We start from the raw sequence: 14,936 nt of genomic DNA on the forward strand, positions 1-14,936 counted from the left end.
GGCAGAACCTTTCTCAAGAGCTTATTGTGACGGAACTAAACCAATCTGCAATCCATGCTATTTTCAAGCGGCATGCGTACTTAAAGTATTCCAGTTTTCCAGAATGCAGTGTAAAACATTCTACATCGAATCAATTTTGTAAATATTACACGAATCACGAATAAGTTAAATATTTACTATAGTACGCCATAGTACTGTCCAAAGCTTAAAGGTATCGGGATACCTGCTAGGGAAAGCGTTTGTTGTGCACGTATGGCAATCGTCTCGCACTAAACAGAGGTGCAATCAAAAACAAACGAAATGTAGCATTCGCAAGCGGAACAATAAATTATATAACGTTCAGATAGGGATACAAGTAGAACCTGAATTCAAATAGTACGTTTGCTGCAGTTGGTCACTACACAGGCGAAGGTGAAGAAAATAACTGGCGGGTTGTTTATGCGAAGAAACGAAAAAAAAAATGCAAGTAAAAGTAAATAAACTTGTTTTTTGGGGAAATGAGTGTATGGTGATTTGTTTTGCTTTGCTTGTTTTGATTGATGTTGTTAGTTTATTTTAATTCTGATAATTGTTTACATCTACAAATTTACTATCTTACAACACACCTTTGTTAAGCAATGCGACGAATTGGCCGTTATAAATGGAAAAAACACATCTTTCATTTTATTATCTGTATCGCACCACGAAATAGCATGTACCAATTTAATTTTTCATATGCATACATCGTTGCAAAATAGGCCATAATAGGTTCAGTTGGTTTCTATAAAGTTGGTTTCTACAAAAGTCATAAATTTGGAATATTTTACTTCTAATCAGTGATCAAAAACAGGCTATTTTGAAGCTTCTTTACCTAGAAGAGCACAGTTACATGTTTTTTTCCTCGAAAAATTACTTTAAAATGACTATCCCATTTAACATTGAATAACTTTTAATGAATATAATTACATTTTTAATAATCAAGCTAATTTTGTGATCTTCATCCTTAATAGAATCATTTTGTCTTTATTCTATCTAAAACTTTGATTTGATTTCAGATAAACCTTTGATTGTTTCGTCTTTAATAATAACGCCTTTATCACATGTCATCGTTCTCATTGATTTCCATGTTCATCAAACATATATCACGTAGTTATTCCCTATTTTAGACAGCACAGCTCCTTTGGCACGTTTCCTGCAGCTTGCTGCTTGTAAAATGCTTCTCACACATTCGTCCCACCAGCTCCCCGTTCATCGGCATTTGTGTGTTCTGTGAATGAAGCAAAACGACGTTATTGCATTATGTGCTGTATGCCCCCTTTGTTTTGCGTGCTTACCCTTAAGCTATCCACTTGATTCGGATATTGCTCGCAGAAGGTAGGTGTACACGTATCGTGGTGCGGAGTAAGTACATTACAGCTCAAATAACAGTAGGATAAATCTCTGCACTGATATTGCATTCTCGCTGCGGTTGCTATTTGATACTGGAATCATCTGTCCTTCGGCTGTGGTAGTCTGCATGGTATCAACAAATATTAAGTTCGACAGTGGGCTACAGCTTCAGCAATCAGACGGGAATGAATGAAACAGCAGCTATTATCGCTCTGGAGGGAAGCTTTATTCATTCATGTTTGCGGTTTACGGTTTACATTCGAGATGGACAACTACGCAGTGTGGTTCTAAAAGAGTTTCTGTTGAAAAAATCATTTCCATATCAATCGAATGAAGTGAGTCTTCATATTGACTCTTTTCGCATTTGTCAGTTCATTTAAAAGCTCCATATTGACAGTTTTTAGATTGGTCAGTTCATTTACTACCTCGAAATACAAATCAAATGCTTGAACTCAACTTGGACAGACGAAGAAGAATCGAATCTCGTCCGAAAAAGTTCTAAGCTTGGTTTGTGTACGGTTCTCACGTATTAAATGGTTGTTTCAGGATTGGCTCTTGTGCTATGTGTTAACCGTACGGATCTGCTCGCTTGTTCGTTTTCGACCGATTATAATTTATTTCAGCCTTGATAAGTGACTCGCTTGTAGTTTCAAAAACTCAAAGCCTCTTTAAATACATGAGAAATGTTTTTAAAATTTCTTAAGAATTTCCTAACAACTCATCGGGACACATGGTGTCAAACTCTGGGCATAGATGTTGGCGTAACAGATTGTCTTTTTATAGTAGTTTAGTCCATATTTCTTTCTAGTTATATGTTCTATCTACTTCATCAAATCGTATTAAATTCTTACAGTTCTACGAAAATAATAAGCAATTTACCACAGTTGAATTTCATTTGGCTTACATGTAACAACGCTAGTAATACTTGGTTTATTTGCAAGAAATGATATAAATTGTAATATTAATATGTAACACACTTAAACACCATGAAAGAGGAAAAATGTAGTGTGAAAATTCAACACAGGTTCAAGGATTAATCTGCCAGTGGAACACATCATCATGCGGTAAATTGGAATATGGTTTCATCCAACCAAACACTCCCATTTTACACGATGCTACACACCACACCACGATGATTCAAACATCTTTGACGCGCCGTCATTCGGATATGGTTCAAGAAATATTAATGAGCTAGAAGCATCTTCGAACGTTGGCGCATTTGTGTCACAGTTTATCTACATGTACACACACACACACACACACACACACACAAACGCCTAATCTCTGGTGATGTTCTCTTCAACAACTTTCACCGTCAGCATACGTCTCTCATGCTCGAAACCGCTTCAACAGCGTGTTGAATTCTTTATGGATCGTTAGGTGTTTAATTGCTTTACATTTGGTAAGTTCTATAATGAAAGACTGTTAAAAGAGGAACAGCCCTTTGAACCGTACAGTGATTTTTTTAAAAATATTAGATGATAAGCATTCAGGAGAGTGAATCAGTGAAGTGAACTTATGAAATTGTTATTGGTAAATAATTAATGTTACAATGATAAAGATTCATTTCGAAATGTGTGCTATGGCAAAATAAGATTTAAAAATTAATGCTCAAATTAAAGACCCGATTTGTTACGCTTAATTCGTTGGGAATTACTTAATATATTACTTGACATTCAGCTAAACTTTTTGTTTTGAACATTTACCCACATTGATGTAAGAAATGATTCTTTCCTTTCTTTTAGATAAACATTCTTTTGTTAATTGAAAAAATAATGCGCGTTGGTTTTTTCATTGGCAGGCCCGGAGTTCAAATTCCATCCGGACCGTCCCTTCGTAGTGAGGACTTGACTATCAAACTAGTTGTTTTCGAAAGTCTGGTAAGATATTTTATGGCTGGCGTGAAAGGACGTTAGAAAGGTCGTTAAGCCAAGAAAAAGAATGTCAACATTGTATTACTTGTTTTTAGTACTATTTTCTGTAGTACTGCTGTTGTTCAAATATATTTGTAGCATTTATGACTTGTTAATAGCTATAAAGGTGCTGATTTTGTAATTCATTTTTATTCTTTGGTTATTTTGTTTTACATCATGCAAAATAAGAAATTGGAGATATCCTATTGAACATTGATTTTTCTAGAAGAATTTTGAGTAAGGTTCCAACTTCCTGTCATACGTAAAATGCTTAAGAAAGTAGGAAGTCCGCGAAAGAGAGGAAGAAGAAAGAGCGCAAAAGGGCAGGAAGCGCCGGCCCTGGGCACAGTCAAGGTTGTAAACAAAAGCCTGTTTGCATACTAATTTTTTGGACCTATAAATTAACGAATTTCAAAAAAAACTCCACGGCGTTTTCAACACATTTCTTTGTTATTTGTTTCTTCTCTCCTGAAAAATCGCAAAGAAAAAATCCTGTCTTCTATATGACATTGAGGAAGGTTCAACGATAATAGCACCGACAGCGACGGTCGTCACACGGCAGGACCGGAGTTTAAATCTCATCCTGACTGACTATAGACTGTCTATTCAACTACGTGGTACCAATAAGTCTAGTAAGACGTTAGATGGCCGGCGTAACCTAGCATGTCGTTAAGCCAGGAAGAAGGAGAAGAAGAAGATATGAGACTATAGTTTCCATCTTTGCTGTCATCTGTTGTTCTTGGATTTTACTATCACTTTTTTTTCTCAACAAACCAAACAAATAAAGAATTATTTATTAAGCACAATGAAAGCACTAGGAAAACCTAGAAACCGCTACTAAAAAGACACATATTTGCCCTCAGGATTCGATTGAATTGTCCGTACTTTTCGCCTCAGAAGCGCAAACCAAACCATTCCAAGAATTCAAGTAAAAGGTGAACAACTTTTCGCTGGTGCAATTTTTTCTCTATCATCCAACATTATACTTTTTAAATAGTTTCCGCCTGCGAATGCTCGTTTGCCGTCTTCGTCAGCAGCAAACAACCGAAAGCTCGCCCGTTGTTTGCTCGTTTACCTCAATAAAGTGTCCTCCTTTTGCACTCTTTTGTCGATGCGCTGAAGCCGATCGTCGCCTTGCTAAACCATCCCTATCTCAAGTATAAGAATTATGTGACAACAGATTAAGGGTGTGGAAGGGTGTGGGTATGGGCCGTGATGCAACGAGCCTTTGGCTTCTTTGTGTTTAGAGCAGTGGGCACTAAAGTTTCTGTTTTGTCTCTTGACTACTTTGGATGGAAAAAAATTCTCTTCCCTCTTGGTTGTCCTTTGTCCTGTGCTAGCAAAAAAAAAAAAACGTGCATCTGGCACGTGCAAGTTCGGTGTGCGCTTTCAACCGGTGCAAGTACGTGAAAGTGCCGCATTCGGGAAAATGTTAACACATGGCTGTACTGCAGCTGTACGGCCCACCAGGAACCTTTTGCTGGTGAGTATTGGAGAGACTGGATCAGCCAAAGGTAGAACGTAGTAGAAGAAAAAAAAAAAAGATCCAATGCTCAAACATCAATTTCATTTTGCTGATGCATGCATCATGTGTACCTGATTTTGCGCCCGGAAGACATTTTTCACCGAAAGAATGCTTCACTAAGTTCGAAACAGTAATGCAATCTACGTTTCGATAGCTCCTTTTTTAGCACGATTTTTCCTTTTGTTAATATGTGTCACCAATTCTGGGAAAATTGGTTTGTTTTGCATTCAGATTGATATTGCGTATTTTCAAAAATTTGTCTGTGTTATTACACTGCTGTGATAAATATTTCTTTTTACCTCTATTTTGGTACACTCTTGTTGAATTGTGTGCTTTAAGTTAATGTTCCTAGATTTTTTGAACATTACATATACATACGCCCAAAGATCTTTACGCTTTTACGATGCACATTTGAAATCAAAACCAAACACGAGTGGTGAATCTTTGAACTGTTTTTATCTAGCCATTCTCCTTCCAGTACCAGAACAATACCATACGATTGCAATTTTCCACTGCACTTCAACTTACCAACATCCATAAAAATAAACCCCCAACTGCAAATGCTTATCGTGTGCAAACTACTTATCGCTAAGGAAGAAACTTTCTCCTTTTACAAAACTTTATTGCGACCTACACCAACCCGTCGAACCGTCCCATACCATTACTAAGACGCCCACTTTCCGAAATCGCTCGTACACTGCAACACTACTACCGTTTCATAAACACATACCGTGCTTGATCCTCCGCAAAGCCTCCCTAGCCTGTGGCGAGCGAAAGTTCATCCGAAACGATATGAAGATGTTCTCGAAACGGTTCAGTCTCGTTCGTGCCTTGGAAAACCGAACACCAACCAACCCGGCACACTCACACATCACGATTTCCGTAAACTCCACCACCCCGTCTGACCGTTCTCGTTTCGTGCCACTTTCTCCTCGTCGTAGAGTGGATTTCGGGACAAACCCCTTATGAACTTTTGGCTTTCTGGTACTGGTAAATCTATATCTCACTTGAGCTTTCTTTGAGGTTTTCTTTTGTTTTTTTTTATGGTCTGATCTTTTCTTAAACCATTTCCACTCGGTTCGAACGATCATAAATTGAGCGATGGTTTAGTACTTTGCCAGAAAGGAAAGAGTGCTGTGTATGAGAAAATAATTGCAGTAGCTTTGTGTAGAAAGGAGTACTGAAGTTGTGTTCTTAGAAGATCTTCTTCTTGTTATTCTTATCCTTTTTGGGTTTACGGTATGCTAGGTCACGCTGGTCATCAAATGGCTTAGTCTTAGACTTATCGATACCACGTTAGATAGTCAGTCCTCACTACGGGGGAAATGTCCAGAAGGGATTGACGGTTAAATGTACTAGCCAGTAGCTTACACAGCTTAGAGTGTATCTTACTTTTTTTTGTTATTTGCATGTAGACTAACAGGTTGGCTGATAAGTCTCCGGTCTAACAAAGAAAAACACATTTTTTTTGTCAAAATTCGTTTTTATTATTCAACATAGTTCCCTTCAAGAGCGATACAACGATTATAACGACCTTCCAATTTTTTTATACCATTTTGGTAGTACTTCTTCGGTTTTGCCTCAAAATAGGCCTCAGTTTCGGCGACCATCTCTTCATTGCAGCCAAATTTTTTCCCTGCGAGCATCCTTTTGAGGTCTGAGAACAAGAAAAAGTCGCTGGGGGCCAGATCTGGAGAATACGGTGGGTAAGGAAGCAATTCGAAGCCCAATTCATGAATTTTTGCCATCGTTCTCAATGACTTGTGGCACGGTGCGTTGTCTTGGTGGAACAACACTTTTTTCTTCTTCGTTCTTTTTTCGATCGTCAAGCAACCAAAAGTTGCTTGACAAAAGACGCTCTGTCTCACAAACTAATTGACATACAGACGTCAAATTTTGACACGAATCATTTGAAGGTTGGTGCTGTATAAAAATAATATGCATTTAATACTAGTGGCGCCATCTATGTGTCAGACCGGGGACTTATCAGCCAACCTGTTACTCATGAGGAATAAGAAATTCGATTGCACCTGATAATTACGATTCCAGAGAGTAATAAGAAATTTATTTGTATAAAACGGCATGGCCGTATTGCTAATAAATAAAGGCTTAAAGATTATTTTATTCTAGATTCATGTACTTTAAATAACAAATTATGTTTGTACAACCGAGTATGCCCGATATAAGGCAAAGAATAAAGAGGAAAGGCCTTATCGTTATGTTCATATAAATTAGTCACCACAATCGGTGTCGACAGTACGACATACTTCGGTCAAAAATAATTATAATTAATAAATAAAATAAATAAAAGGGGTGGATTGGTGGTTCAGGCGACAGCAACACCAGTTTTCAAACGGCAGGACCGTGGTTCAATTCCCATCCGGACCGTCCCCACGTAGTGAGGACTGACTGAAATACACAGTGTGGGACCTACGTGGATTTTCACCTTATGTGTACAATGCTCTGAATCAAATTATGTTTGAAGCTGTTCCAACAAATTTTGGAAATCTAAAGAATCCAAGGTTGAGGACTGATGAGTGCAAAGTGTCCCCATAGAAAAGGGCTAGTGAACGAGAGCAAGCTTCTCATCTCTCATCTGAAACTTTTGTTTCTAGTGACTGAAAGTTTCTGATCTCGTGCTTTCTATACACGACATACAAAAATTGTACTGGTTGTTAAGAACTGTCAAATGTTTATATGTAAAAGCGTTTAAAAACGGTAAAAAGTTGGATTATTTAGGTAAAATATCGCAATAAAAAATTTTTGTATTTTTAATAATCGATTGAAACTCTAGAATCGAAAAATAACACGCAAAACATAATTAAAACGAAAGCTCCCCTCTCATTAACGGCAAAAATTCAAAACTTCCATCCATTGGCAACCGAATCAACAGCAAACTTTCACAGCTGTGAAATATTAACGAGCCATCGTCATTAATGGTAATTTTAGTTGCACTAAGAAAAACTTCTACCTCTGACCAGATCTTTACTATGCGGCAGATCTTGGAAAAGATGACTGAACAGCGGTTGAACACCTACCATTTCTTCATAGATTTCAAGGCTGTATATGATAGTATAGCCAGGGTAAAACTCTACGAGGTTATGAGCTCATTTGGAATCCCGGCCAAACTGATCGGGCTTGTTTAGAATGTCCATGACCAACGTCACATGCCAGGTGAAGGTGGATGGAAAACTCTCAGGGTCCTTTGCAACCACCAAAGGCCTACGTCAGGAAGATAGGCTCGCCTGTCTCCTTTTCAATCTGGTGCTAGAGAAGGTCATCCGTGACTCGGAGGTGGAGACTTCGGGAACCATCTTCTATTCTATTCAACTACCATTCTTCTAAGTCAATCCAGATCCTGGCATACGCTGATGATATAGACATCATTGGTTTGCGGCTCTCCCAGGTAGCAAAAGCCTTCCAAAGGATCGAGCATGCGGCAGAAAACCTCGGGTTGCAGATTAACGAGGCAAAGACCAAATTGATGGTGGCACCATCAGGTGACTGATAGGTGACCGCAAATTTGAAGTCGTCCAAAACTTCACCTATCTCGAGTCACAAGTCAGCACCGAAAACAACATAGAGACGGAGTTGTGCGCTAGGATGCTGGCGGCCAGCCGCTCATTCTACAGCCTGAGGAAACATCTCACCTCAAAAAACCGCGACGGTCGAAGCTGGGACTGTATCATACCTTTATAGTCCCAGTGCTCACATACGCCTCTGAGACATGGACCATGTCCAAAACAGACGAAGCCCTCTTAGCCGCGTTCGAGAGGAAGATGCTCAGAAGGATCGTTGGCTCCGTAGGTGTGGAAGGACAATGGAGGAGCCGCTACAACACCGTCGTGCAGCGAATTAGGCTCGTCAGGCTCCGTTGGGCTGACCATGTTATACGCATGGCACCAGACGACACATCTCTGAAAGTCCTTTTAGGCCGTCCACACGGACAGAGGAGGCCTGGTAGGTCCAGATTAAGGTGGGAGGATGGCGTGGAATCATATGAAATTGGCGGACGACGACGCGGGACCGCGACCGGTTTCGGATTCTGCTGCGGCATGCCAAGACCGCAAAGCGGTTGTAGCGCCTGATAAGTAAGTAAGAAAGAAAAACTTAATCCCAACAGCGCGTTTGGACGGGTTCAGTTCAGTTACACTCTGGTGAGATGCGATTTGACGATTCGGTTAGTGAAACACCTAGCTTGAATGAAAATCTCAAAGCCGAGATTATGTTATATAAGAGCGAGAGCTCAAGATTTTTATCGCGAAGAACAATCATTCATCAATCAGCCAATATGCACTACCTACATAAAATTTTGTGTATTGATAGACCAATGCTGTTGAAAAACATTCGATTCCCTGTTTGAAATACAAAACTTAAAAAAAAACGAATAAACGAATTTAGTTTCGGACAGTAAAAAGTTAATGCAGCTGAATTTGCAACGCGACAGTGACAATTAACACGTGATCAAATTTGCTATCTGAATGGTGCCATCAACTACCGATACTCTATTAGTGCGTTATATCATTTATCGTTATCCTTTTTACGATCGGACTCATGGAGGAGCACTTAAACCAAGCTTTAAAAAAAGCACAATGCGAACGAATACACACGCATCACCGGGTGAAATTTTCATACTCCCTCCAATAAGTACACTTTGTCGCTGAACTATATTGAGCCCGTACACTCTACTCACCCGTTAACCCATCCAAATCCACTTATGGTTGAATATGTGAGCGCTGTATGTGCGTATATGAACACCACTTGCACTCGTTCACTCGTTCAAGCCGATCTCAAACAAGCGAATGCCCAGCGAAATGTGAAAACATGGACGATGGCGTGCGTGACACACAAAGCCTGTTTCCTGTTAAATTGAATAACCTCCATCCCAGTGTTGATCTACTTTTTTTTAGTCACTGCGTTAGCAAATATCCGCTACTGGGAATGAGTGGAATGGCCACACTAAGCCGTCTGAACCTTTTTTGGCAACGAATTGATCAATGTGTAGCTAGGCTTTCAATCCGTACAGTGCTGTAAGCAATAAAAATGTTTAATTAAATAGAAGCAATCGAGCTTCATTTTCTATGACCTGCTGACAGACATGGCCAGCAGTACGGTCAATTGATTTCGCGCATTGATATGTGCATTGAGCGGCTTTACAAATGAAAAGGGATGGCTCAGTCATTATCGGTACAATCGAGTTATGCATTTGAAAGATTTAAATTCATCACAAACAACTGATACCTTTACAGAGCACACCTTTACTGAGCTGTAGGCAAAGTTTTACTGGGTTTTACTTTAAAAAAACTTATGCAACGTCCATCATTTTCTTCTTGGCTAGCTTCTTAGCTCTTGCCCTCAACTTGTGAAGTCTTCGTCAGCTAGTTTGTGGTTTCCATTTTCCCACGATTGCTGGTGCGCTTTACCCACACCAGGCTAGAAAGTGTGGAGAGGCAGCAAAGTTTCCGGTACTTGGAAAGTGCTTAAACTTTGATTGGAAGTTAATCGACGGCTAAAGTGAATCAGCCAAGGTTGGCCAAAAGGTGAAAGAAGCGACTGTTTGTACTCAAAGTATCGACTTTCACGGCATACCGACGGAAACAAGGTTTTTTTTTTGCGTTGTGTGTGTGTGTTGTGTTCTGTTGTGAAGTTTGTGGTTGAAGTGGCTGCCAGTAAGAACGTGAACGAGCATCAACGTTCATCAACATGGGAAGGACAAGGCATCGGTCGAGATCAAAGATTGAAGCATTTAGCCGACCCGTCGTAAAAGCGCAAAGTGAATAAGCGATTCAGATACTTTAAGTGGACGACCACTTCGGCGACATGCTGCGGTCGGTATCGGGAGTCTTTTTGACTGTAATATTATGTAGGAACCCAAAGTAAAATCGTCGTAAAGTCGAGCCATGCAATCGATGAACCAGCACTTATACTATTTAATAAATTTCACGATAAGAAGCAATGGATGAAATGTTTAATTATATAATTTTAGGTACCAGCAATACGGCCTGGCCGTCCCTGATGAATAAAAAAAAAAAAAATTATTTTAGGTACATTTTGTTTTACTACTACTAGAAGTTTTTCTTTCATTAAACGTACATTAAAAATGAATACAATATATCACAGAAGTTTTATTTAAATTTATTAAGCTAATATCACAGTCAAATAAAAAATTCTCATTAGATAATAGATTATAAATAGAACCCCTCAGTGAGTCGCAGTAAGAGTGAGTCAGAACTATACTATGAAGAGAATCAAAGGTAGATACGTGTGAAAGAAATGTAGAATCAGACAAAAACTTCACAGTGTACGAGTGTACGTATTTAACAATAAATGAACCTCAACTTTAACGTAACTGTACACCAAAATTCTGCAATTTAATGTCGACTTACACATTGCATTTTAACACATTCGTAATCTTAAACCGAAAACAACCAACTAACTACGTGTAAAATCCAGCTCAGGAAACAAGAAAATGCCTCTAACGATTAAAGTGCCAAAGTAGATACAAGGGTTTTCTCAACTATGATTTACTTTTTTTATTGTAGAGTCATTATCGTTCTACGATAAATTGCTTCAGCATTTAATCCGATAAATATGTTATTATTTAAGCTGTTTTTAAGCTTCTTTTTGGCTTAACGACTTATTTGGCCACGCCGGCCATTGAATGGCTTACAGGACTTGCTGATACCACGTAATGGGATACTCAATCCTCACTACGGAAAAACGGTCCGGATGGGACTTGAACCCCAGCCGTATCGTGTCAAGACCGGCGTCCGTGTCGCCACACCACATCGGGCTGCCATTCTTTAAAGCTGAATTATAGCACTTTCTGCACACAACTGTAAGCTAAAGAGAAATATCTCACAAGCACGATATACTCTTTAATTTTTCAGCGAAACCATTAGAATCAATCTACTGTGGTAACGATAGCCGGAAATTGAGACGCTAACAGAAACCTAGATTTCCCGGAATTGAAAATCTATAATGAAAAAAAAACCCTCCACCAGAACATCCTGCCCCAGTGTGTTGCAAAAGGTCAAACAGCAGTTTTGTTTGTGATGAATGTGTCACATGAAACCCATCATTTGCAAAGGGCAGAAATAACACGAAAACCCAAACATCTGCCCACCTTACTGCTGAGTATTGAACACGCCTCCCAAATGTCCAATTAAGGTAAAAATCGTTTCACGATCGGTCAAGCAGTACCAGGGACGGAACGTTGCAAAAGGCACCAGATAAACTGACAATAAGGGATCTTCGTTCGTTCGTCCTTTGGGGACACCACTTGAATGGTGACAGTTTTTTGAGCACAAGATAAAAAGTTCGAATGGCTAAAGTGAACGGAAATGTTCTTGCGGATATCCATTTTGAGCACCCTTGAGCGTCAAACCATTTCAAAGTATCGCAGTAAATCGATGAGCATAGTTCTTTGGAACAGAACAATATAAAAGAAGGTCAGAATCGTCGATTGGTAAGGTTTTAGATAAAATTACGATAGATATTTTACCCATAATCGGTATGATGTATTTGTTAGTTTTTTAGCTGTTTAAAAAAACGATTCTGCTGGTATTAATTTCGTTCAAGTACTACAAATATTTCATCGCTTTATTTATTGCTTGAAACATTACCAGATATTTGTAATTGATAACAACTTAAATGTTGTTATCGCGTTTTTTACACTTGCATAAAACTTAACTCATCACTTTGCGCGCATCCAAATAGAAGTAATGAGTTTACCCAGCCCCAGTTCGTTCCGAGTGCAAACAAGAACTGTGTCAAATGGATTATCATTTCGAAGAAGTATGACTATCGCACGAAGCCTTTTATGAGCATCTCTGTAGCACCACGATGATGAAGAAGTGAGTGGAACTCATCGTCATGCGTTTGACGATGCTGGTTGCCAACGCATCAGCGTCGAGCAGCGTGTCACTGGGCTAAGTCCCTGGCTGTCAGCATGGTAACCAGTCGGTATGCTCACGTAGCATTGAAGCACCTTCCGTTTCGTTTGATTTTAATTATTGTTCCTTCAGTCCTCAATAATCCTCGACGCCAGGAAAAGGGGAAACTCAAACGATGGAAAAGTGTTTCCGGTTCTGCTGAGTTGTCTGCATATGGTGAGCAAAGCAGCTCTCGAACTGGTGGAAGAAGGCTACTTGCACCCTTCGGCATAATCAATTGAAAGTCCGTTGCTGACCTTTTGCCAACCCAGGTGGCATGATTGTGAGTGTTGGCTAATTAGAATCACAACCGCACCATTGCACACAAACAGTGGAACCGTTCCGTAGCATCAAGAAGTGTTCGGACTGGAAGCACTTTTCACATTGCAGAAAGGAAGGGTTTCAAATTGTTTCTGAATCCGTAACGCAAGTCGTTTCACATTTGCTCCACCGTCAAGCCTTTAAAGCAGCCTGGAAAATCCCATACTCATTTACCGGCAGAAGGAAAACTCACATTTTTCCTACAGTCGCAGTCAACCTTTTCCGCTTGCACCAAACTCGACAGCAATGATTTACTGGCGTTACTGGCATTAACACTGCAGTGCTACTATAACGGGGCACTACACTCTTACATCACTACGCGGTCATTTGTCATAAACAGGACCTACTTTATGTCACACAACAACTTTTCCCCGAGCTGGAACCACGAATCACGCATGGGGAGACGAGCGTGTGATCAACATGCCGTGGGACGATATTCCACAGCAGTCACAAGTCTCGGCAACAATCAAACACTTGTCCTTTCTGCACCACGGATCAGACAAAACTGACGAATGAAATATGAATGACTCAGATTTCCCGGATTGCGTACACACGAGGCACTCACGCAGCCATCGCGACGTTGTCCGTGGCTCTTCGGATATCGTCGCTGTTTGCTCGGTGTTTTCCCCGACGGTAAAACGAAAAACAGGACGAAATGTTCTCCATATTGTAAATGAGAACGTGAGTGATCAGATTTCCAGCATAATAGGGAGAGATCTCTGATTTTCCTGAGAGCGGTCAGAATGCTCTCTTAAGTAACTCACTGCATCGATGGAAAAGTTGGGAAAATGCAGCTTTTTTTTGTCTTTATTGCATATATCATGGTGCACAGGAGTATTTTTCAAAAAAATGTCGTTTGAACGGAAACCAAATCATCAATATGCTGTATTGTAAGTCAAAAGTTAGCTTTGGATAAGGTTAAAAAGATTGATTTTTTTCTTCTACAAAATACGTTGAGATATCTTCTCTGTGCATCCTGTGTTTCAATTACCCGTATGTGTTATCCAATTCGATTCGATTCGAAAACATTCGATTTTCCGTAACATACAATGTCTATTCCCAAACGGATACTGCATTCAATACAGCGCGAAATGTCCATTAGCACCTAGCAGCAAGGATTCACTGCTTCCTGTAGATAAACGCATCATGCACTGTGTGATAGAAAATTGTAATGACCTCAAATGCACAACTCAATGGACCGTTAAATACAGCAAATACGGAACTCATACCCATATAAGAGACAAAATTCGGTTTATGAACGATGGCAATGAGGATTTATGAATATTGCGCGTAAATATACAACCATGCCATTGGCTGGTCTTAGTCGTGTAGCAACTGGACATCGGTCCACGGTATCGTGGACAGTGAAATAGTCAGCAGACATTGACTGCCGGTTACAACTATGAACATGTCTCCAGATTAGTGTGGGAGCATTATCAAATACATTTCGCTCCCCTTGGAATACATTTCCGCGAATACTGGTTAGAAGTATGCTTCCAACATTATCCGATACGGTCTCACGAGCTCTTATTGAGAATGATGAGTGAGCTGGATTACGATGTACGCTGTATACGTATGAAACAACAATAATGTTGATAATGTGCTTGAAAAATTGTACTTTTGGGAACAATTAGAAACTACCTCAAATTTGTAAAAGGCAGAGAACAACTCCTACCTTATGTCAGCAAAGCGTTGGGTGACAATAATTCCAATTTTATCGCAATCTAATGCCCTAGCGTATGTAAAGAGTGGTAACCAAATTCATGATATATGAACATAATTTAAAAAAAATACAGTTACAGTTTGTTAGTCAGTTATTACCTGTCTAATTACAGCTGAAAGGAGAAAAACTGTATAAATCAAGTGTCGAGCCAA

The 14,936-nt window shown here is 39.6% G+C and overlaps 1 protein-coding gene across 1 annotated transcript in view; it reads left to right on the top strand.

The window, feature by feature from the left end:
• The window catches only part of LOC126556869 (chloride channel protein 2), a 209,273-nt gene that overhangs the window by 36,932 nt on the left and 157,405 nt on the right, over nt 1-14,936 (top strand). The window lies entirely within an intron of this gene.

The sequence above is a fragment of the Anopheles maculipalpis genome, chromosome 2RL, assembly GCF_943734695.1.
Source record: "Anopheles maculipalpis chromosome 2RL, idAnoMacuDA_375_x, whole genome shotgun sequence".
NCBI classification, from domain to species: Eukaryota; Metazoa; Arthropoda; class Insecta; order Diptera; family Culicidae; genus Anopheles; species Anopheles maculipalpis.